General features: G+C 51.4%; 1 long non-coding RNA gene across 1 annotated transcript; it reads right to left on the bottom strand.

Annotated features, from left to right (window-relative positions):
• Positions 1–1,062: 1,062 nt before the first annotated feature.
• On the bottom strand, positions 1,063–22,690 carry LOC132436479 (uncharacterized). Its single transcript, XR_009521795.1, has 3 exons — positions 22,581–22,690; positions 14,019–14,231; positions 1,063–1,423 (listed from the first exon to the last, which is right to left on the bottom strand). It is a non-coding gene; the product is annotated as an uncharacterized lncRNA (long non-coding RNA).
• Between the last annotated feature and the right edge of the window lie 734 nt (positions 22,691–23,424).

Consider the following 23,424-nt stretch of genomic DNA (forward strand, 5'->3'; position numbering starts at 1 on the left):
TGCACCCCTGTTGTTCTCTGCATCTGTAGATCAATGGTTTTCAACCGGGCAACTGTACGCCTGCAGGGGGCTCTGGGCTGTGTCTGGAGACATTTTTGGTTGTCAGCAGTGGGGTGCAGCTAGTGGGATGCCGCTCGCACCCTGCAAGGCACAGGACAGCCTCCCACAACAGAGGATCATCTGGCCCAGAAGGCCAACAGGGATGAGGTCAAAACCCCCAGCCTAGAGCAATCGCTCTCGTGGCCGGTCTTGGATTCCTCGGAAACACCATTTTTAAAGCTTCCTGGATCCTCACCCAAGCACAGCGGAGTTAGCCTAAACTAAACTCCAAGTTCAAAGCTTTGACTCAGAGGCCAGTTTACCGACCTCTAGTTCTATGGCCAAGGTCGGGGCAGGGAGGGTAGTGAGGGATTGGGGTGGAGACAGGGAAACACAGAAGGCTTGTCCCCAAGGATGTCTGAATCTTGCCCGGCGAAGAATTCAACCTTAGAAGGTCTTAACCAGCCACCCGTGCTTCTTTGGCAAAAGCAGGGGAAGGAAATGACAGAAAAGTTCTGACGAACAGAGCCACACCGCTGCACACAGACATAAACAGACAACCGCACAAGTCCAAACATATACCCCCCACGGCTCTGAACACACACGCACGCACGCACGCACGCACAGACACAATTCACCAGCAGGCCCACGCTCAGAGAAAAAAAGACTGAGGTTGTTTTTAAAGGGACCCCTCTCCAAGTCCAGCTGCTTAAAGAAATAGTTGGGTAGTAAGGGGCAGGGGGATAAAATGGAAGACTGGGATTGACACATACACACTACTATATATAAAATAGATAACTAATAAGGACCTACTGTATAGCACAGGGAACTCCACTCAGTACACTGTAATGGCCTATATGGGAAAAGAATCTAAATAAGAGTGGATATATGTATATGTATAACTGATTCACTTTGCTGTACCCCTGAAACTAACACTACATTGTAAATCAACTCTACCCCAATACAAAAAAAAATTTTAATAAATTTATTTATTTATTTTTGGCTGTGTTGGGTCCTCGTTGCTGCACGCGAGTTTTCTTTCAGTTGCGGCGAGTGGGGGGCTACTCTTCATTGTGGTGCGCGGGCTTCTCACAGCGGTGGCTTCTCTTGTTGTGGAGCACCGGCTCTAGGCACGTGGGCTTCAGGAGTTGTGGCGTGTGGGCTCAGTAGTTGTGGATTGCAGGCTCTCCAGCACAGGCTCAGCAATTGTGGAGCACGGGCTCAGTAGTTGTGGCACGCAGGCTCAGTAGTTGTGGCTCGTGGGCTCTAGAGCGCAGGCTCAGTAGTTGTAGTGCACGGGCTTAGTTGCTCCACGGCATGTGGGATCTTCCCGGACCAGGGCTCGAACCCGCCGTCCTTGCATTGGCAGGCGGATTCTTAACCACTGCATCACCAGGGAAGCCCCAAAAATTTTTTTAAAAAAAGAAAAAAAATAGTTAAGATGACTGCATTCAAGGAAACCTAGCCAAGGCAGGGACCTCATCTATCTATCGCTTGGGCCTTAGCTAGGTTTCTCAGCCTCAGCACTATTGTTTTGAACTGGATAATTCCTTGTTGCAGAAGCTGTCTTGAGCATTTCAAGATGGTTCATGGTATCTCTGGCCCCTACACTAGAGGCACCCCATGTTGTGGCCACTGAAGGTGTGTCTAGATATTGCACAATGTCCTGTGGGGACATTGGCCCCAGCTGAGAACCCCTGATGTATCCCAGTGCTGGACTCACAGAAGCAGCCCCTAGATGAAATGTTTGTTGACTGAATGAGTGAACCATTTCCATTTTTTCCTGAAAATAAGTGAACGCCCGTGGAAAGTCAGATGACCTCTCCTCTTCGGCAATCACATATATACCTAGAGATAAAAACACAGGCAAACAGGGAATTCCCTTACGGTCCAGGGATTAGGACTCCGCCCTCCTACTACAGGGGGCCCGGGTTCGATCCCTGGTTGGGGAACTAAGATCCCGCAAGCCACATGGAGAAGCCAAAAAAAAATGTTTTTTTTTCTTTAATTAAAAAAAAAAAAATAGACAAACAGAGATGGCCCTGGGCTCCCTTCTAGGCCAGAGATCCTGGTCTCCGAGGTTCAGGGCTGGGCAGGATAGTAAGGGGTTCTGCCGGGGTGGGGACTTCACTGACATCATGACAGCCCTTGAAGGAGTGGCCCCCAGAGAGACGCCTAAGCCACATGTGCTCTGTTTGACTGAGGGACATTAATGCACTTTTCCGGACCCTGATTGGGTTTTAATTGTGTTTGGAATATTGCGCTTCTCCACACACCAGCTGAATTCGCTGTTGCATTCAGAATTGTCTTCACTCTTCCCTTCTCTTTTCTCTGGCTTGTCTGCGGAGTTGCAGTTGGTGGGGGTAGGGAGGGGTGATCTGGACCAGAAAGTGCATCTGCGGAATTTTCCACACGCAAAGGTGAGCCCATCTGAGGCTTCCTTTGCGCTCTGAACTTTCCAGGGACACATGGGTCTGCATACAGGCTGGGAAGTGGGACTTCAGGTAGACTTAAGTGTAGGTATCTACTGTTTGCATGTAAAAGACAGTACTTAAGGATTATACATTCATTCAGTGAACATTCTCCAAGTCCCAGGCACTGAAGATGCAGAGATAAAAGATGTTTCTCATCTTGTAGTAGCAAGAGATAGAGTAACAGTTCATCTGTCATTTACTTTGTAAATATTCACTCAAAGCATCCTCAAAATAACCCTCTGTAGGTAGGTCCCATTATTCCTCCCAACTTACAAGCTCCCACAACAAAGAACTGTCAGGCCCCAATGTCAATAGCTCCGGGCTAGAGGGTTGGAGTTCTAACCCCTGTGCTTCCGCCGGGGGCTGTGTTTAGGGTGTTCCTAGGGACACACTCAGCCAACCAGAGGAGCCCCGACCAGCGCTCTGGAATGGACCCATGACAGGCATCTCAAAGTGAGGACACAGTCATTGTCATGGATAAGGGTGTAACCACCGCTGGCCTAAGTCCAAATCTTCACTGTGCCCTTTTAAGTTAGGTGACCTTGGGTGAGTTACTTAGCCTCAGTATCCTCATCTGTTATATGGGTATATTAATCCTTCCCTCATAGAGGTGTTGTGATGATTATAACCGGAATAAAGAACCCCACGCTGCGCTGAAACCATCATAAGCACTCGGTCCAGGTAAGCTATTATCCAGCAGGATGAGAAGGATATATCCCAGGCAGGCAGAAGAGATCTAAAAGCTGCTTCAAGTCAGGGAGACATTGCATATAAAGGTCCTCAGTAAACATCAGTGCTATGAGCGTATTAGTTGTTATCTTCAAAACCTGGATTGACCCCTGAGTCCACTGAGGTTTATGAGAGGTTCTGCTAAAAGGCTGGACTGGTTGACCTCTCAAAACCAGGATGACCCCACTCTGAGAGGAATCACCCCATTTTGCCAATAATATTTACCCAGTTGACTTCACTGTGACGGCTTGTGTGTTTAGTCCAATAGCCTACAGCCTTCCAGCAAGGAGTCAGTGTCTCCCTCGGTAAAGAGCGTAGGTCGCACTGAACCAGCTGTTAATGATCTCTGAGCCAGAAGTGATCTTATTTCTTCTTCTTAATATAATAAATGCATAATTTCATATGCATTCATAAGCATTTTCTCTACTATAACCCTGGGCTCAATCCTGGCCCCGCATCGTGCTTTGTGTGTTATCTTGGACAGATCACCAACCTTTTCTGACCTCACTTTTCTGTCTGTAAAATTGGGTTTCACTGTATCTACCTCCAGCACTTTTAAAATCCATCCCCAAATTCTTTGACACTCATCTCATCCAAATACGTATCTGTGTCCCTTCCCCTTGAATCTGGGTCGTCTGTGACTGTTTCAACCAATAGACCATGGCAGAAATAGTGCTGTACACTTTTAAGATGGGTCACAAAAGGCGATACAGCTTCTGACTTGTCTGCCGGAACACTTGGTCTTGGAGCCCTGAGCCACGGTGTTAAGGCTACCCTGAGGCGGCCACGTTGGGAGGAATCCCAGGCCACACGCAGAGGCCTGTGTAGGTGCTCTGACTGGCAATCCGAATCTTCAAGTCACACCAGCCTCAATCCTTCAGAGGATGTAAAGGAGCCTTCAGATAATTCTGGTCCCCAGCCATTAAGTCACCACGTCATCGAGCCTTCCCAACTGAGCTCTCTGTATAGACCTCACGGAGCAGAGACAAGCTATTCCCACTGAATCCTGGCTTAATTCTTACAGCAGGAGCTGTGAGTGGTTTTACGCTGCTAAATGTGAGGGTGATTTGTTACACAGCAAGAATAACAGAGCACTATATCGAGTGATCGTTGCAAGGGTTAAGTTCGCTCGTATATGTCAAATGCCCTCCCTCGGGGCCATGGCACAGAATAGGCTCTCAAAGAACGTTAACTCTTCTTCTTTTCATACTTTTGTCTTTACATCCACCACCCCCCACCCCACCCCTTGCCCCCAGTTTTATTTGACAAATAAACCTGGGAGAGTAGGTTCCTCTAGCTATTTCCATCCTGTCTAGACCCTGGACTCACTATGGTAAACAAAATCGTGAAATGATCATAACAGATCCAGATCTGGCTTTAAGCTGCAGATTCACAGCAAACCTGATCATAGACTCTCCACACAACGTTAGATCTCACCTATCTCAGGATCTTTGGGGTTGCAGAGTGAAAAAAAATCCTCCCAAGAGAAACTGGAGTGTGGTCCAACTCAAAGGTATCCCATGATACCTAGTCACAAAGCAGAGTTCTCAGAGATGCAGCATCTTGATGCCACAGGGCGTCTCCTCTTGGGCAACGTGTCCCAAATCAAGAGTCAGCCACAGGTCACTGAAGAAACGCCCCCGGAAGAATCTCACTCAGGGCATTCTTTGCCAGCTCTGCTTCTATCAGATCTGTGGAATCACTAGGGTTAAAAAGATGCCCCACTGTCCTCCCTCTATTTGGGTTTAATGAGCATGAATGATGCCAAGCTCTCTGCTGGAGGCTGGGAATTCAGAGAAGGAATTCCTGGCCGCAGCACTGCGGAGCCCAGCACTGAATCCATTTTCACGTGAGCAAGTCCTTCGAATAACCCAGCACTTTACAGACTAGAGAGCATCTTGCTAACATAGGCAAAGTTAAGGGAAAAGCCAAGTCCGGCATGGGGGAGTCTAAGTGTGTCTCCCAAACCAAGAGGCCAGACAGAAAGGAGAAGAGTTGGGAGCGGGGATCGGAGATGTAAGGGTCAGGTGAAATACAGAAAGTCAGAGTAAATAGGGTCAGGAATGGGTAAGTAGAGGCAATGCCCCAGAACAGGCCTAGCTATGGGTGAAAATGTCTTGGCTGCCCTAACCACTAGTTAACTAATCCAACAGCCATTCCCAACAGCTTTTTCCCTTCCTACCTCCTATAACAGGGTCTAAAAAAGAAAAGATTCACTTCCCTGGCCTCTTGGTAGCTAAAGCAGTCCATGTGGCACAGTTTGGGCCAATAAAATGTAAGCAGAGGTCTGTTGGGAGGATTTGGGGGAGAGTTTCAATTTCTCATCAAGGAGAAATGCTCAAGAGGAAAGCCTTCTGGTGCCACCCCTTTCTCCTTCCTGTCTTAATGCAGATGTGATGCCTGGAGCTGAGGCAGCCATATTTGAAAATGAGGAAGACAGGCACGAGAAAAAAAGGCCAAATGCTAAGGACAGTGGAGTGATAAAAGACAAAGCCAGATCCTGATGACCTCATAAGGCAGCTGGATCAATGTCAGCGGCAGCCCACCTCTGGACTCCTCATCCTGTGAGAAAGAAAAACAAAAAAACCCAAAAACTCTCTCCTTGTTTAAATCACTGTTAGTCGGGCTTTCTGCTACTAAAGGTCTTCTTAGGGGATTCAAATTTCTGTCTTGCTATACAGTTATTGGTGGGCGTGGTGCACCTTTGTTTGATGGGCTGTGGGCGGGACACACATCCCACCTGATAAAGTGTTTGCAACACATCGGCCAATCCCCGAGGTCTTTGTGAACAATTGGAAATGATCTAACTGCCCAGCTGCAGGGGATGTATTAGCTAAACCTTGGTGCACCCTTATAATGGAACACAACTCCACCCCTAAGAAATAATGGTGTAGAGACAAATTTATTGGCAGGGAGAAGCCCATTCTATGTTAAGTTTTTTTTTTTTTTTTTTTTGGCTGCGTTGGGTCTTCGATAACGTGCGTGGGCTTTTCTCTAGTTGCGGCGAGCGGGGGCTACTCTTCATTGCAGTGCGCGGGCTTCTCATTGCGGTGTCTTCTCTTGTTGCAGAGCACAGGCTCTAGGCACGCGGGCTTCAGTAGTTGTGGCGCACGGGCTTAGTTGCTCTGCGGCATGTGGGATCTTCCCGGACCAGGGCTCGAACCCGTGTCCCCGGCATTGGCAGGCGGATTCTTAATCACTGTGCCACCAGGGAAGTCCCTATGTTAAGATTTTTTTAAAGCAGGGTATCAAACAATATGAGAAAAGGTATCTAGAAAGATATTCACCTGAAGGTAGATAGTGGTTGCAATCTGAGTTTTTGCTGGTGGTGGTGGTTTTGTTATTTTCCATATTATTTGAATATTTTACAATAGGTACATATAGTTTTTGCCAATAAAAACTGTCATTAGCAGCATACGCGATAACTTATTTTCATCTAAAACGCATGTACCATACCCAGAAGACTGGAAAGATATACAGTAAAATATGAATACGTAGCCCCATGGGGTGGGATTACAGGTCATTTTTTTTCCTTATCGGCCTTTTCTACTTTTTTTCAATAATGAGTATATATTACTTGTTTAATTTTTCAAGTTTTGTTTTTGAAGAGCTACTCCTCTCATTATGTTTGCCAAAGCCTCAAAACCTCCCCTTGGGAAATATTTTAATCCAATCAAGATCTTCTGGCCCTGGCAACAAACTCCAGGACTGGTGTACTGTGATTTTAAATAACTAGCAGGATGTAAAATTAGGAGAGGGTTGAGTCCCCAATTCCTGGTCATTGTCAACTTTCCTAAAGAACTCCCTGAATTGCTCAATCCAACCCGTTGTATTGCATTTAAACTCCCAAAGCAAAAGACAGAGTGATAAGAGGAAAATCCCACCTCCTGATACCACAGATAAGAAATTCCCCTTCCCTTCTCCTTGAAGATAAATCATGCTGACCCACCCTCCATGGATTCCCTTCTCGCAAGAAGAGTCATAAAAATATGGCAGGCCAAAGCATTTGGAGAAGGATGACGGAATGACAGAATGACAGAAAAATATACGATCAACTTAGCAGAGGTGGCCGTCAGTTTGGGGGCTCTCCAGAGTTCAAGCATGACCGTAAAAGACCTCAGCATCCCAATGGCTCCCCCAGGAGAAAGAGATCTCCCTCCAAATCCAGCCTGTCACCTAACATCGGTGAGCGAGAGTGCCCCGGGGGGGGGCAGGCATTGGTTTATCTGTGTTTGAAATAGCCAAAGATGGAAGGAGGAAGACCAGAGGGGTAGACAGAGGGGGCCTTCTCTAACGATTTAGGGCTCCGGATCTCCCCCCAAAAGTCCCTCTGGTGCCCTAGGGGTCCCGGAAAAGTCAGCCCAGAGAAGGCAAACATGGAAAATAAAACTCCCCAGGCTTGGGGTGGGAAAGAATCTGGAGGGTCCAGTTGCCGCTGTCTTGCAGAACCTACACACGGCCCACAACATGCATGACCTCTGGTTCACATCAGCGCTGCCGCTCAGAAGGAGGAAGCTCACTTCCCCCTGCCCAGGCCTCCCCATCCTGGGGAAGATTCAAAGCCACTGGCTTCATGGCCGGTGTGGCTTCCATTAACCCAGAGGTCGGTGCTGAGGACTTCTCGAAAAGTTGAGCATCGCACGTACTGAATCACGAGAAACCAAGAGCTCAGGCCAGCCCGGTGACCTTTAAAGCAAGATAATATTACTCAAAAAGAACACAGTTATGGAACCATGAAGACAAACAGGATCGGTGCAAGTGCCCTTCAATTCCCACGGCAGACGACAGTCTGCGGAGACTTGGAGACGGGGCTCCCCTCACCCCTTCCCCTGCTTCCTCCAGCCCCTACCTCGCTGGGCCAAGCACACTTCTTTCGTCCCTTCCCAGATAAACAGCAAGGATGATGCTATGTGGCGGGGTGGGGAGATGCAATCGCTTGAGAGCATTTTCCATAATGAGATCCTTGTATGGCCAAGGATTTACAGCATCAAAGCCAATGTTCATCTTCGTTTCCTGCCTACTGCTATGGACGCCAATAACTATCGATACCCCCTCCCCAGAATCAGCCGGGATCCTGAAATGTACTAGATCAGCAAAAGACTGTGTGTGTGTGTGTGTGTGTATACACACGCACACTCACCCCTTTATTCTTTTCATCCTTCAACTTCTGCATTGCCCCAAGTTGTGCATGGAAATAGATACAGGGTATTTTGAGATCTAGACCAAATCCTGACTTCAAGAAATCAGATTAGTTTCAGGCAGTGCCTGGGTTCAGCGAGAGGCCAGTCCACCCAGAAACGTAAACCAATTCCAGCCAGGGCTAGGTGAATGCTCACCAGACAGACGTACTGGCCCCAAGTATGTCTGAGGGGCCATACGAGGCTCGGCTCAGACACCACACACTCACACACGCACACGCACGCACACAGTCATTTTGGGCTTGGCTGTCATAAAACTTAAGACACTTATATGGGGGTGAAAGGTCAGGAGGGGGGAAACATTATTTTCTGTTATTAATTACACCTTATCCATTCTACATGTGCTGCACTCGTCTTAGATAAAGTTACAGTTCTATTTTATTAGGAAGCCTCCGGGATCATGTAAAGGGGGATTTGGGATTGAGACAAAGGAAATCGCAGGATGGGATGCAAGGAAGGGTGGCGGGCAGGGGGGAGCTCATTTGTTCTCCTGCTCGGAAGCCCAGCGGTCTCCTCCTAGGCCATTTCCAGGACTGAATCCGCACATTCTTGAAATAGCTCGCTCTGCAACTGCTCAATGAACCTGGTCCCCAGATCAACTCAGTCCCAATCGGACTGCAAGCTGCCTGAAGGAAAGGACAGGAGGTGAGAGGGAAAGAGGACAGTGAACCCTCTGGCCAGGCTGTTGCTGAGTTCAAAGAGAGGCGTGAGGGCAGCCATGGGGCCGGGGGTAACTTGGAAGTTCAAGTCCACATCCGGGTCACCCCTACCCGCCCCGCAATGGGCAGCTGCCGGAGGGAATTCTTTCCTTGCTGGGAGCTCCCACCAGTGGGAATAAGGGGTAGAGATGGGTGCTGGTGGGTTAGGCAGATGGAGGGCCTCGGGGTCCAACAGGAGGGCTCTTTGAGCCCCTTCACCCTTGGTGGATAAGAAGAGAAGTCTCAAGTGTCTATCACAGGAAAGAAGGAACCAAGACGCCCCAGTGGATGGAGAAGACAAAAAGGCAGCATGGAAAAGAGACGGTCTCTTTCCTAGGGAGCAGCCAGAAAAGACCCAGGGGGACAAAACCTGGATTTAAATCCTGGTCCAGCTCTTTCCCTGGGCAAGTTATTTGCTCCCCCTGAACCACCGTTTCCCCAATTCGGAAACTAGAAGAATCACATCAATAATAACACGGATCGCACCACTGTCACTAATAGCAGCAGGGACATTAAAAGGGCTGTGACAATGATCAGAAGAGTGCGCCCTTCCTAAGGCACTGGGCGATAACATAATGGGAAGAGCCTCAGAGCCATAAATCACAGTGCAGATATAATTTATTGTTATTAATATGATCTGCCCTGTCCTTCCCCAGCCCCCCGGGCTGCCAGGAAAGTCTGTGCTCTGTCATCATGCACTTGAAGACAGGTTGTTTTGTCCCTTCTCTCCTCTTGTTTCTAATCACAATGTTCTAATTCTCCAGCTGAGGCTGAATTCAATTCTCGGCCGGAGCTGGATGCCATATATTACCCCCTGTCCGGGCAGCAATCTGGCTTCTGTCTCCTAGAGCTGCCGTGGGCCCCGTGCTTCTTAGGCACCAGGCGCTGGGCTCAGCCGAGCACCGGTGATGGTTTACAGCCCATGGCAATCTCCTGTGATCCCCATTTTACACAGGAGAAGACTAAGTCTCAGGAAAGACAGCTGGATTTAATCGCAAGAGTGTCTCACTCCAAACCAGCACATCTTTCTGCCCTCCTGAACACTTTTTTTTTTTGGCTTGCGGGATCTTAGTTCCCCAACCAGGGATTGAACCAGGGCCCCGGCAGTAGACGCACCGAGCCCTAACCACTGGACTGGCAAGGAATTCCCTTTTTTCATTTTTTTCTTTCTTTCTTTTTTTTTTCCCCTGTGGCCACACCACACAGCATTCAGGATCTTCGTTCCCTGACCAGGGATTGAACCTGTGCCCCCTGCAGTGGAAGCACGGAGTCCTAACCACTGGACCACCAGGGAAGTCCCCCCTTTTTTCCTTCCTTCTTCTTCTTTTTACTTTTTTTCCTCCTGAACACTTAACATAATTCCATCAGGTCTTCGATAATTTGGGAAGGCAGTCCCCACCTGTTACTAGAATGTCTGTCTCACACACAAGGGAACTGAGACTCAAGAACTGGGGTCCCTTCGAAGAGCACACCCTGCTATCCTGAGTTCAATGAAGCATTCACCAACCCTCAATTCTGATTTCAAGGAACATGCGAGAGAAAGAGGGAGGGAGGGAGGGAGAGGTGAAGGCAGCCTGCGGCTGGAACGTCTCTATCTGCCCAGCAGCATGTTTCCCGGGGGTCCCGCCAGGAATTCAGGCCTGTGGGCCCCACTGGGAGTCCTGCCAATGAATCCAGGGCCCTGGCTGCCTTTGATCCTTCCCACCGTCCATCCCTCCCCTGATGTAATCCTGCCTTGCAGCCCCAATGTCTAATTTGTGGTACCCCAGCAGTGCCTCCCAGGGCACCAGGCTAGCAGGGGACTTTGAAGGCCTGGTGATGCTGATAGGGAATTCCACGTTCATTCTGCCCGCTCATTCGCTCTGTTTCTACCTCTGTCATCTTTCTCCTTGTATGACTATGTCTTTGGATTTCAGTTTCTCTTTGCAGCTACCGCCTGGTATTTCTGACCCTCTCCTGGCCCCCTTCCTCTGTATTTCTGGGTAGGGGTAATTGTCTCTGTCTCTCTCTGCTTTTTTTTTTTTCCTCTCTTCTTTATCCTTTTCTCTCCTGCGTTTCTTTCTGTGTGTGTGTGTGTGTGTGTGTGTGTGTCTCTCTCTCTTGTCTCCTTCTGTCTCTCTTTGGATTGTTCCCACCTCTGCCTGTGTTTCTCCCCATGGGATCTGTCTGTCCCCTTTGCTGTCTCCCAGGACACCAGGACAGCCCAATCATTCCACAAAACGATTTAGCAGAGGCAAAAGCAGCAGCCACAGAAACATGGCTCAGGTTGGGAAGAGTCACCCTAACCCAGAGCCACAGAGCACGGGTGAACCTGTCCATCACCTTCTGTCCATCACTAAGAACGAGTCAGGGGTCACAGAGGATGCCGGTCATTTCAAGTAACTGAACCTGTTGCTGGGAGAGAAAACCCTGCTGATGGGGGGGATTCCTGGGAGGTTTGCTGCATAAGGGTGAAGAGCCTCCACTCTCCCTTAGAACCTTCCAGACACGCTCATCAATTCCCAATTCACTCTTCCAACATCACTAGGGGCTGCCAAGCCCACACTTACAGATTGATCTCCACTTCCAGGTCCCTTACCAGTGATCACAGCCAAAAATGTCCCCTTGGCTAAATCTTGGAGCTCACCTACATTTTGAAACTTTGTGAACCAAAGGAATCCACACACACAAGGCACCAGGACCTCCCGGCGACAGCCCCGCTCTCACCTCAAACACATACATTTTTACCTATCCAGTGTCTACCAAGAACCCAGCATTTGCTGAGTTACTTCACTAACCTTCCTTCTTTTCGTCTAGACTTCTCAGCAGACCGGTGAATATCATTAGTCCTCTTATTTAAAAACCGGAGATCTCAGAAAACTGAGATTCAGACAAACACAGTGACTTGTCCAAGGTCACACAGCCAGTGTGACCTTGGGTGCCCGGCCGAGCATCTCTTTTCATATGTAGGAAAGACAGTTGGAAACTTGCCTGAGCTTTGATTTTATTTTTCCTGACCCTCCTCTCACTGACTGATCACATCAGAACTGGAGTTTGCTTCCAGGCCAAGCATATTGGGTTATTTAGCTTCCAGAACCCATACCAGTGTAGAAACAGAATTTCTCTTCTCTAGAAAACTGCCCTTTTTTTTTTTTTTTTTTTGGCTTGGGAAATGCTGCTTTCTCCTCCATTTCGGGGCAGGAGGCATTCCGGATATTTAACTTTTGGAAGGCAAGTTTGGCATCCGGGACTGTTTTCTGCCTTATTAAACTTTTCAGAAACTGTATCTCTTCTAAACAGTCTGTAGGGGCTCTCCGCCACCCTGTCTCCCCCCGCCCCAGCAAAGGACCCTCTCCATCAGCCCACACGTTCCCGCATCCCATCTGTCAGGGGCCAAAGCCAAAACACGTCCAGGGAAAAGCTAGAGAGGAAGGGGCGAGGCAGGGAGAGAGATGTCTAATCATCACACAACCTTTGAAACGTACCTCGAGCAAATCGACTTTGTCTAAAACGCATCCAGCATTTAACATTTAATAGGAGCTGATCAATTTAATGCACCACATGCCTTGGGTAAATGGATCCTTCCCCTTTAAGGGTCTGTTGACGTTCGGTGAAGGAGAAAAACAGTTGTTATGATTCAGAAACTCAGGATGAACCCAATTAATCAATGCTGAGATGATGTGAATCATGTGGCAAATGCTTGGTCACCTCTCTGATATCCTATCCCCATCCCTGGGAAGATGCAGACATGATTGATGTCACCTGTGACCACCATGTCTCCAGGCAAGACCCCCCCAAACCCGGCAGACAGAGAAACAAATTAGATCCAAAGGCCCGGGATCAGTTTCAGAGGGGACAGGCCTCCAGCTGGGGAGGGAGAGGTCTCTGGGGGGGCCTGGCCTGGCCTGTCTGTCACACGCGGGCAGAAGATAGAGCCCAGACCATATGGGGGCTGGGAAGGAGGGCGCACTCAGGGATGGGGTGGCCAGGGCCTCTGAGAATCTTAGAGCCCTGAGTATGCCCATATCTTTGAGGGCTTTAAAAAAAAATTTTTTTTTAGTGTAAAAATAATTGCTCAACTTCTCCTGCCTCTTAGAATTACTTTCAGGCGTGTCTGTCCTGGGCCTTGACTGGGAGGAAATGGGGTCCAAGAGGGAGGGGGTAGAAGAGAGTGTTCATCAGAGTTATTTTGATTGCTTTGAAAGTCTCTGCCTGTTACACACACGCACACACCCCATCGCCTTTCCCCTGGCAGCCCCTGTGACTGTCCTCATTGATATGAACCTCAGCCAGGTCAGTTCCACACCCCCACTTTTTTTTTTTTTTTTGGCCACGCCACAGGACATGCACGATCTTAGTTCCCTGACCAGGGATCCAACCCGTGCCCCCTGCAGTGGAAGCGCAGAGTCTTAACCACTGGACCGCCAGGGAAGTCCCAGTACTCCGCCTTTCTACATCAGCCTCCCTTGCCTTCTTCCCCCTCCAGGAGAGAATGGACCACAGGACAGGGGCCACTTATGCGTTCCTAGATGCCTTGGTTTCTAAGAATAGACCCTAATATTCTCTAGGGTCTATATCCGCGTGCACACACACATTGTTTTCACCCCTACTCCAAATAACGTCTGGGGTTTATGAACTATACAGGAGGCCTGCTGTCTCTTTCCTTCTTTTCCTATCTCCTTATTCATTCTTTTTGTTCTTTCCTCCCTTCTTTGTCTTCTATCTCCTCCTCCGTCTTCCACCTCCCTTCTTTCATTCATTCAACAAACATTTCCAGAGCACTGCGGGCACTTTTGGGGGGGTCTGGGAAGAAGGGGAGATAAGGTCCCTACCTTTGGAGTGTGCAGGAAAGATAAGCAGAGGAGAGAGCAGGGATGCCCCCGTTTCCTTATTTTTCTCACCTTCTCCCCAAAGTCTGTGCTTCTGCAGAACTGTCAGCGCCTTTAATCCTGTTTCACAATTCCGACCTCAAAGGCTTTCGCAACACCGGCCTTTGATCAGGAGCGCAGCCACTGAATCCTTGTGGATAATTCACCTTTCCGTCCTGAGGTACCTCCCCATGATGTCTTCTGGAACCTTCCAACCATCATCCAGCTCTTCTTCCTGCGAAGTCACTGGAAGTACAAGACAGCCAGAACCTCATTTACCTTGTCCAGACCGTATCCCAGGCACCCAGCCCCTAACACAGTGCTCAGCACACAGTAGGTGCTCTAAACATCTGCTGAATAACAGAATGAAAAGGGCTGCACCCACTTTCCACTTGACATCACCCTACTGACTCTACAATGTGCTCATTTCACAAAAAAATTACACCTTGCCTCCTTCCTGAAAGGGTTCGGATTGTTCGCAATGCAGACTCCTAGGCCCCCAAAAGAGGTGGATTCTGTAGCTCAAGGGTGTGGCCCTGGAATATGCATTTTAACAACCACGCCAGGGGACTTCTATGCACACACTCCTCAGACGACTCTTTGAGAAGCTCTACCGTGGATAATAGGGAGCCATTGAAGGTGTGGGCGCAAGAGCATGACTTGCATGGTTTAAAGAAGGTCCTGGTGGCTGCAGTCTAGAAGATGAAGCAGCAGACCTGGGTGGGGGGGGGGGGGAGAGATGAGTTAGGAGATGAAGTTCCAGAACTCTCTTGAGAGCTTAGGGGCAGAATCTTCTTAGAGGGGGGTTTAGGGGACTCAGAGCATGTTTACTTGGGGTATTTTAGGAGAACTCATGGGGGTTTCCAGGAGGCTTCCTGGGTTTCACCTCGCTTCCCGGGTTGTACCTCTCTTCCTGGGAGGAAAAGCCATTAAAATCCAGAAACTGGCAGGTCTCAAGTTTAGAATTTGCCAAATTCGTGGAGAAAGAGTAAGTTGGAGAAAGGAAAGATGGGCCGCCTTTCCTTCTTCATTTCCTCCCCGGCCATTTCCGAAAGCCCCTTAGCAGCCCCCAAACCTCCTACTGCAGCGGCACCCCACCCCGCCCCCGCCCCCGCCCCAAGCCGCAGGGTCTGGAGGGACCAGGCTCCCGGCTTCTACCCTCCTGGGGTTCTCAGAGGAGCATCTGGCCGCGGACCCTGGGCTCTGGCCGGCGGCATCTGTTTGCAGTGCTTGAGTCAGTAGTTTTATTTCTGCTCGGCGGTATAACATAAACTATCTTGTTACACGGCAGGCCAACTGGGCGCGGAGCCGGCTGCTCTGCAGTCCTCCAGCGGGACCAAAGCAGAGCTTAACTGAGCTGGTGGGCTTGGGCAAGGCCCCTAAAGCCGTCAGAGGAAACGGCTGCTCTTTGGAAAGTTCTCCCCAGCCTGGGCCTCTGCCGTTTGAATCCCAGGGCAGCTCCTGGCTGACCCCTGGAAACTACACCACCCACCACCCCCACTCACGCAATCACATGCAAATCTCCCCCATCTTGCCCATTTCCGGAGGCAGCAGAGATAGGTCAAAACTATCTGCTCCAAGGGTGGATGTTAGTTAAAAGTCTTGACTTCTGGGGTCAGCCTGCCTGGGCATGAATTCTGGCCATACTATTCGGGGCAAATGCTTTCACCTCCCCGGGCCTCAGTTTCTGCATCTGTACAATGGGATTCACAAGCATTCCTCCCATGTAATAGGGCTGTTTTGAGCCTGCCATCGGGCAGTATCTGCAGCATTGCTGTTTTTTGTTTGTTTGTTTGTTTAAATTTATTTATTTTTGGCTGCTGCGTTGGGTCTTCGTTGTTGGGTCTTCATTGCTGCGCACGGGCTTTCTCTAGCTGTGGCGAGCGGGGGCTACTCTTCGGTGTGCGGTGTGCGGGCTTCTCACTGTGGTGGTTTCTCTTGTTGTGGAGCACAGGCTCTAGGTGTGCAGGCTTCAGGTGTGTGGCACATGGGCTCAGTAGTTGTGGCTCATGGGCTTAGCTGCTCCGCGGCATGTGGGATCTTCCCAGACCAGGGCTCGAACCTGTGTCCCCTGCATTGGCAGGCGGATTCTTAACCACTGCGCCACCAAGGAAGTCCCCGTTTGTTTTTGGCCTCGCGGCATAGGGGATCTTGGAGTTCCCCTACCAGGGGTCGAGCCCGTTCCCCCTGTATTGGAAACTCGGAGTCCTAACCACTGGACCACCAGGGAATTCCTGATCAGGCAGTATCTGTAAAGTGCTTGGCAAACACTCAGGTGCGGTGGGCACTCAATAAACATTGGCTGTTATTCCAATCATTAGGATGTATGAAGTGAAAAGACCGGGCCAGAACTGGAAGCGGCCACTGGGTTTGGTCATTACTCTCAGCCCAGCTGGAAGGAAGTGCACACCCTCCCAGGACGCTGAGGCAAATACAAAAGGAAATCCAACCTCTTCCCGCACTCCTCGCAGGGTCCCAGCTCCTCACAGGGTGGGGTTCCCAACTTTGGAGGAAGAGACAATCTCCTCCTATGCCTGACTCCCCAAAGAAACAGATGTGGGGGGCAGTTCTGAGAACCTGATGCAGGGACAGGACCCCCAGTCCTCTGAATCCCCATATCAGGGGGGAGGCTTTGGGGATGAAGAATGAATCCATATTCTGGGAGACCCCAAGCTTGCTCCAAGCTCACCTACACTAAGGGGGGTGCTATTAGCCCTGACTACACAGGTGGGGGGCCTGGACCTCTCTACCACGCCACAGACCTTGACCCTGGACATTCTCAAAGACAGAGGGACAGTTCCCATGCCCAGTGCCTGGCGCCTCCCTGGTACCCCCGCCTACAGGGGGAGACTGGGAGATCCCCTCCACTCTTTTGTTTTTGTATCTTTTTTTTTTTTTTCCGGTACGCTGGCCTCTCACTGTTGCGGCCTCTCCCGTTGCGGAGCACAGGCTCCGGACGCGCAGGCTCAGCGGCCATGGCTCACGGGCCCAGCCGCTCCACAGCATGTGGGATCCTCCCGGACCGGGGCACAAACCCCTGTCCCCTGCATCGGCAGGCAGACTCTCAACCACTGCGCCACCAGGGAAGCCCTGTTTTTGTATCTTTAATGTCCAGTCTAACACTTCGCATGTGAGAGATTCTAAACAAATAATGAATAGGTGAGTTCACACATGTGTGCCACAGTGAGTGAAGTGTGTGTGTGTCTGGTGGACTTGCGTGAGGGTATGTGCACACATATGCAATGAAGATGCTTGTATCTGGGAGAGGTTGCACACGTGTGTGCAGGCAAGTGTGTCCCTACCGCTGGACGGATATTCCCTTGAGGGCCTGCTGAGTGTCCCTGAGGTCCTGCCTGGAGTCGGACAGCCTGGGGGCAGCACACCCTCAGATGCTCACTCCAGAGGTGGCAGGATGACCCTTAAAAATTGAAGATGGGGTTGGCAGGGCATTCAAAACCACTTACAGAAGCCCCTTTATCTGGAAAGGAAACTAACCCCATTACTAATTGTAGCCAAAGTCCCTTACGCTGGAGCCTCAGGGGTAAATGTCCCCTGACCCAGGACCAGTTGGGCCCGGACAGCCGAGGACCCACAGCAGAGAGAACCTCAGATCCTTGCTGCCGAAGTGAATTTGCATCGATGTGGTTTTCTGTCCACTGTCGGCTACAAATCACACTGACCGGTTCTGCTGTCTTATCCATCTCTGCTCACTTCCTCTCTGTTTCTGTCTCCCTCCAGGTCTGTTTCTCCCACTCACAATGCCTTTCTGTCTCTGTATCAATTCCGGGTCTTTATTTTCTCTCTCCCCCCTCTTGATTCAGGCTTCCTTCTCTGGCTCTCTGAGTCTATTTCTCTCTGTCCGCCCCTGAGTCTCTCCTGTGTCTACCTTCTGTCTCCCCGTGTTTCTCTGTGTGCCTCGGTATCCTTCTGTCTCGTGTTTCTCCCTCCATCCTTCCACCTCCGAGCCGGCCTCCTTCTCTCTTTTCTGTGTGTCTCTCTTCCGATCTCTCTCCGTCCATCTCTGCCCTTCCGCCTGGCTCTCTCTTCTGTGTGGGTTTGTGTCTCCGCATCTCCCTGCGCCCCCGCCCCGCCCCCCCCCCAGCCTCCCCGCCCCGCCGCTGGGCCTGGGGATCGTCACTCAGCGGCCCTGCCTGATCCAGCGCGGGCCCCTTTGTTCGCAGCTCCCTCCCCCTACGCTCCCCCCACCCCCGCTTCGTCCTCCAGGCCCTGCTTTCCCTTCTTCCTTCCCAGGCCCGACAAGCTGGGCCATCTCTCCAGCCCACGATGCGGAGAAGTGCGCAGCCGCGCCGCGAGTGCCAGGGCACAGGGAGGCCGAGGCTGAACGTCTGAGCTGGACCAGCCCACGACACCTCGGCTGGAGCCATTACGGAAACACCCCACCACTACTCCCCCAACCCCATGCGGCGCAGGGGGGCTGGGAAGGGCTGGTTCCAGGCCCTCGGAGGCGGGACCCCCATCCCTGACCCCATCCCAGACTCCGAGTGGCCTTGGCCAAGTAGTGTCCCTCTCTGGGTCCGTAAAATAATGCCCAAGGCCCCCTCTGACTCTTCCTGGAGGCACAATAGTTTTATCCACCACTGGCTGCCCCATGCCTCCAGCCCCCAGTGGGGTGCCTTGTTTCCCCCGCCCCGTGTGTTTGGTACATTGCCTGAACCTGCGTCCCAGGAACCTCCAACCAGCTGGGCCCTCAGGCTGCCTTCCTCTGCTGCCCTGGGCACTGGCTCCCACCTCTGCACACTTTATCCTTCCATTTCCTGGAGCAGAATAGGAAAGCCTGAGATTTCTGTAATTTCTCCACTGCCTCAGGGAGTCCCTAGGAATGGAGACAGCTCTATAAATCAGCCCTAGAGCGTCCATCAGCACATCTGTGGAGCTGTTGATCCCAGCGTTAAGGGATACCCCTCGCTGCAGGAACAATTCACTTCCTGGGACTGTTCTGTGTCCCAGGTGTCTTTGGGTGTCTGTGATCGTATCGAGGATGGCCCAGCTCGTGTCAGATTTAGGGCAGGGAGATGGGAGTTTTCTTCTGTCTGTCACGTTGCCTGCTCCCTCAGCCTCTTCTCTCTGCCCTCTATTTTCATCTGTCTTTCTCTGTCTCTGGGCCACTTACTGGCTGAGCACCTTGAGCAAGTGTCTCCACCTCTCTGACTCTCAATGTTATACTGTAAATTGCAACACAGCTGGCTTACAGTGCTGCTAGAAAAAGCGTAGCCCTTAAATAACAGCACTAATCATAATAATAGGAAGAAGAAGAAGGAAAAGGAGGAGGGTGGGCTGAGCAGGGGTATACCGTGTCCATGCGAGCCTAAAACCGGTATTCATGTAAGTCAGTCTGGTTCGATATAAATACAGGCATAGCACACAGAGCTTCTTGGTCTTAGAGACCCCCTGGCCAAGCCTAATTACTCTAGCCAAGACCTTCACCCTCCAGCCCCCACTCCTTGGGCTCAGTGGCCCCAAGAACAGGAGGCCTCAGAGGAATCAGAGATGGGGTTATAACCCACTTCTCATGTAGAAGCCCAGAGACTCCATCGTTGGGCTGGAACCAAGAAGCCTCTGGGGTGCCTGCGAAAGAAAGGGCGCTTCTTCAGCGATCCAGGGAGCTTCCCACTGCCACCCACCCTCCAAAGTCTGGGGAGCCTGATTTCAGAGAAGCCTGGGATCGGAAACCCATTCTACTGGGCTCTGAATCTGCTTTTTGGTTGTGGCCAGATGAGCATCTAAGAACATTACGATCACCGATGATTTAGCAATTAAACCATCTAACCCCTGTACCACCACGATTTTGCAGGTGGAGTAACTGAGGCCCAGAGAGGTTGAGCAACTTGCACAAAGTCACACAGTAAGTTGAGGACAAAAGGGAAACCCAGGTCTGTCTCTGGTGCTCTCACACCCCTCCCTTGCTTCCTCCCTCAGGGCTGTTGTCAGCACCCTGGCCTGGGAGGGAGCCGGTAAGCCCCAGACCATGGGGTTCCACCTTTGTTCGCCCTCCTGACTTGATACGGAACTGAAGGTCATGCTCCACTCCCTCACCAGGCCTGTTTCCCCATCTGGAGGGTGGCTGGACCGAGGGTCCTGAGATCCTCTCATTCTGTTTTGAGGTTTGTATCAGAGAAAGTCAGAACCTGCTTCCACCGCAATGCGCCAGATTTACACAAAGTGAGCCCTGCCCCCCCCCCCAACAGCCTCCTCCCTCCTGGAGCTCTGAAGCCACGACTTTACTGGCTCTGTGACTCTGAACCAACGGCTTAACCTCTCTGTGCCTTTTAAAGGGAGTAGTTGAAAGTCCCTACCCATAGGGCTAGTCACGTAAGAAAAGAACCATTTTTTATGGAGAGCAGAGTAAGTGCTCAATAAAGGATGTCTACTCTCATTATTTTTACTCTGATTATCAACTGCTAATCTCTGTTTCCCCCACCTTCAATGTCAAGACCTCCCGGTCCACTTCTGCCCTCAGTCTTCTCCATCACCCTCTCCGTCCTTGGACTACAAAGAGGTAGGGTGAGAGACCGAGGGTGGACAGCCCACAGCGTGTAGACTGGTGCCCCTGGCCAGCCACCCAGAGCCAAGGCTATATACCCTAGTGGTGGCTGCCTTTGAAGTCACCATCTTACGTAACCCCCTTGTCCCATCCCCATCTTCCTGTTCCTCCCCAGACCTTGGGGAGGAAAATGCAGTCCAGGGTCAGTAAGCCTGGGATTTCTTTCACGTGGCTCAGGAGGGAGCTGGGAAAGGCTCTCCCCAGAGGCATGACACTGGTGGTTAGGAGTGCCTCCTCCTGAGTTCAAATCCTGCCTCCAGCGCTTCCTCACTGTGTGACTTTGGGCTGCGACAACATCTCTGTGCCTTGCCTTTACTGTCATGTGTTGAGTATCTAATTCACAGAGTCACTGTGAGAAACACTTGTGAGAAATAAATAAGCAGATGGCTTAGAACGGTGCCCGAAACATAGTGGGTGGCTTAACAAAGGAAGGGCACTTGTTAAAAGTAGTTAATAATGTTATATTAAACCCTAAGTATTGACCTTTATTCTTCTGAAGAGGGTTCGTTCAAAATAGGAGTTGAATCCCAAAAGGGTGGCTGGGAAACTGACCTCAGCCTCAGTTCTCCTCATCTGTAAAGTGGGGATAACACCTCCTTGCCAGGAAACCAGTTGAAAATTGAACCAGGCGATCAATGGAGAGAAGGTGCAGGTTTACATCACCTCTGCCCTAGTCCCTGTGCGTCTCCACTATCCTCCTTCCCAAAACTTGGACTATGGATTAGGGAATGTTTACACCCACACACCTCATCGTAATCCTTAAGAAGAGGGGCCACGGGGGCAGCTATTCGAATGCTTCCCCTCCCTTCCCCCAATTCGTCCATCCAAACGGTCTGAAGGCGTCTGCCGAAGGGCTCCAATCCACCGGAACTCTCGGGGTAACTGCCCCCGCCTGCCCTCGCGGGTGTAGACCAGATTTGCGGGGACGGGAGAGAGCAAGAATGTTTGTGCAGCCTTCAAACGACTTGGCCGGCTGCAAGAGGGGAAAGGCCGCTCCGGGGAGAGTTCACATTGAAATTACACGGCGGGGAGAACACGCAGATCAGCTCTGAAGCTCATAAAACAGAGCGAGGTGACTGAGAAGAACAAACACGCCTCCAGAAGGAAAATGTAGAAGTTCGTAAAACGCGCTCTTCAAAGCCTGACCGGGAGGGGGTGGGGGGCGCGAGGGAGGGGGCGGGCCGTGGCCGCCGGGCAAGGTCGCTGCCCTCTGGGCTGTTACGAGCGGGGGTCTAGGAGGGGGAAATGGGCCCAACCCCCATCTCCTCCAACCGAGGAGGTCAGCGCTCCTCTGGTCCCCTCCGACGAGCTTGGGCCGCTGGAAACGAGAGGGCGTGGGCAGAGCGGCCCGAGCGCGAACCCACGCAGGGCCTGGGGTCTTGGGGAGAAGCACCCCCGCCCCTTCAGTTGGATGTCGAGGACGGGGACAGAACAGAAGCTCGGTCCTGAAAGGCAGGCAGGGGCTAGAGCACTCACACGCTCACTGGATAGTCACCGGAGCTCGGGGCATTGTTTGGACTTTACTCAAAGAACACTTGGGACACAACATTGTAATTCAACTATACTTAAAAAAGAAAAAAGAACACTTGGAAAGCCTACTGAACCCTCCAGAGTCAAGACAGCCCACCTTCAAACCCCTCCTCCCGTTCTCCATCCTCCCATCCTCGCCCTTTCCTTCCACCCGGGAGAAGGCCAAGGTCGACTCCTAAGCCCAGGCGGTGCGCCCTGCCCTGCGCTCTGCGCTCCTGGGCTGGGTCCCCGCCGACGCGCCCCGGCTACCCCGGTCAGGGTCCCCACGCTCAGCCTTCTGTGCAATTCATTCGCTCCTACAGACACCCGGGTCATTAGCCGGTTAATTCCGGACGCTTTAACGAAAAGCCTGGAAGTTAACCTCACGCCCCGCTCGCACTGCCCGATGGCGCGGCAAGTGGAGGATTCTCGGAAAAGATCAACCGCCGCAGCTCCCGAATCCCGGCAGCCCCTGGCCGGCGGGTGCCGAGCTGACGAGAGAGGAACTTTCTATAACCACTTACTGGAGCACAAAGCCGGAAATTGGTCCTGATGCGGGACCCTGTAGCTCCCTACGTGCTTCTACGGCTTCCAGCCTCGGTGGAACCTCAGTGATCTCCAACATGGAGAAATTGAGGCTCGGAGAGGTTAGGGTGCCCCCCAAAGAGGCTGCCTGGACGAGACGGAGTCGGGCCGAACCCAGGGTTTACACGTTTTAAATCCCGGTTGGGCGCGTTCTGAGACGCCCTCCTGACCTCCCTGAACTGGGTCAGCGCAGGGGTACATCCCGCGGAGGTACATCCCACGGAGGGATTCGGCCTTTGACCCGCCGATGCCCTGCCGGGGAGAGGTCAGGTGTATTTCCCTGGTCGTCATCCTCCCGGGGCTGGGCTGGCCAGTTTCCCCGCTCCTCTCCTCCCCCTCCTATCCCTCCCACCCCCCACTGAGCTTCCTACAATTTCTTGTCCAAAGCCTCACCTCTAGCAAGGGAATTCAAATTTGCCTCTTCACCCCAAAGCCTGTGCCTGTATTCTTTCTATCAGTGGTTCTGGAACCTTAGGGAGCATCACAGTCACCTGGAGGGCTTGTTAAAACCAGATTGCCAGGGTCCACCCCCAGAGCTCCAGAGGTCTGCAGTAAGGCCGGAGAACGAGCATTTCTGACAGGTTTCGGGGTGCTGCTGGCCCCGGAATCCATTTTGAGAACGACTGCAGTATATGCCGCAGCGATGCTGCGTTCCTCTGTTCATAACATCTAAATACTGTGCGTCCTCCCAGACCAAAGCCCCTTAAAGGCAAGGAAGCCAGTCTTCTCTGTATATTCCCAGCACTTGCCACAAGGCTCTGCAGACAAGTGCCCGTAAATATT

This window comes from Delphinus delphis, chromosome 13 (assembly GCF_949987515.2).
Source record: "Delphinus delphis chromosome 13, mDelDel1.2, whole genome shotgun sequence".
Taxonomy (NCBI): Eukaryota; Metazoa; Chordata; class Mammalia; order Artiodactyla; family Delphinidae; genus Delphinus; species Delphinus delphis.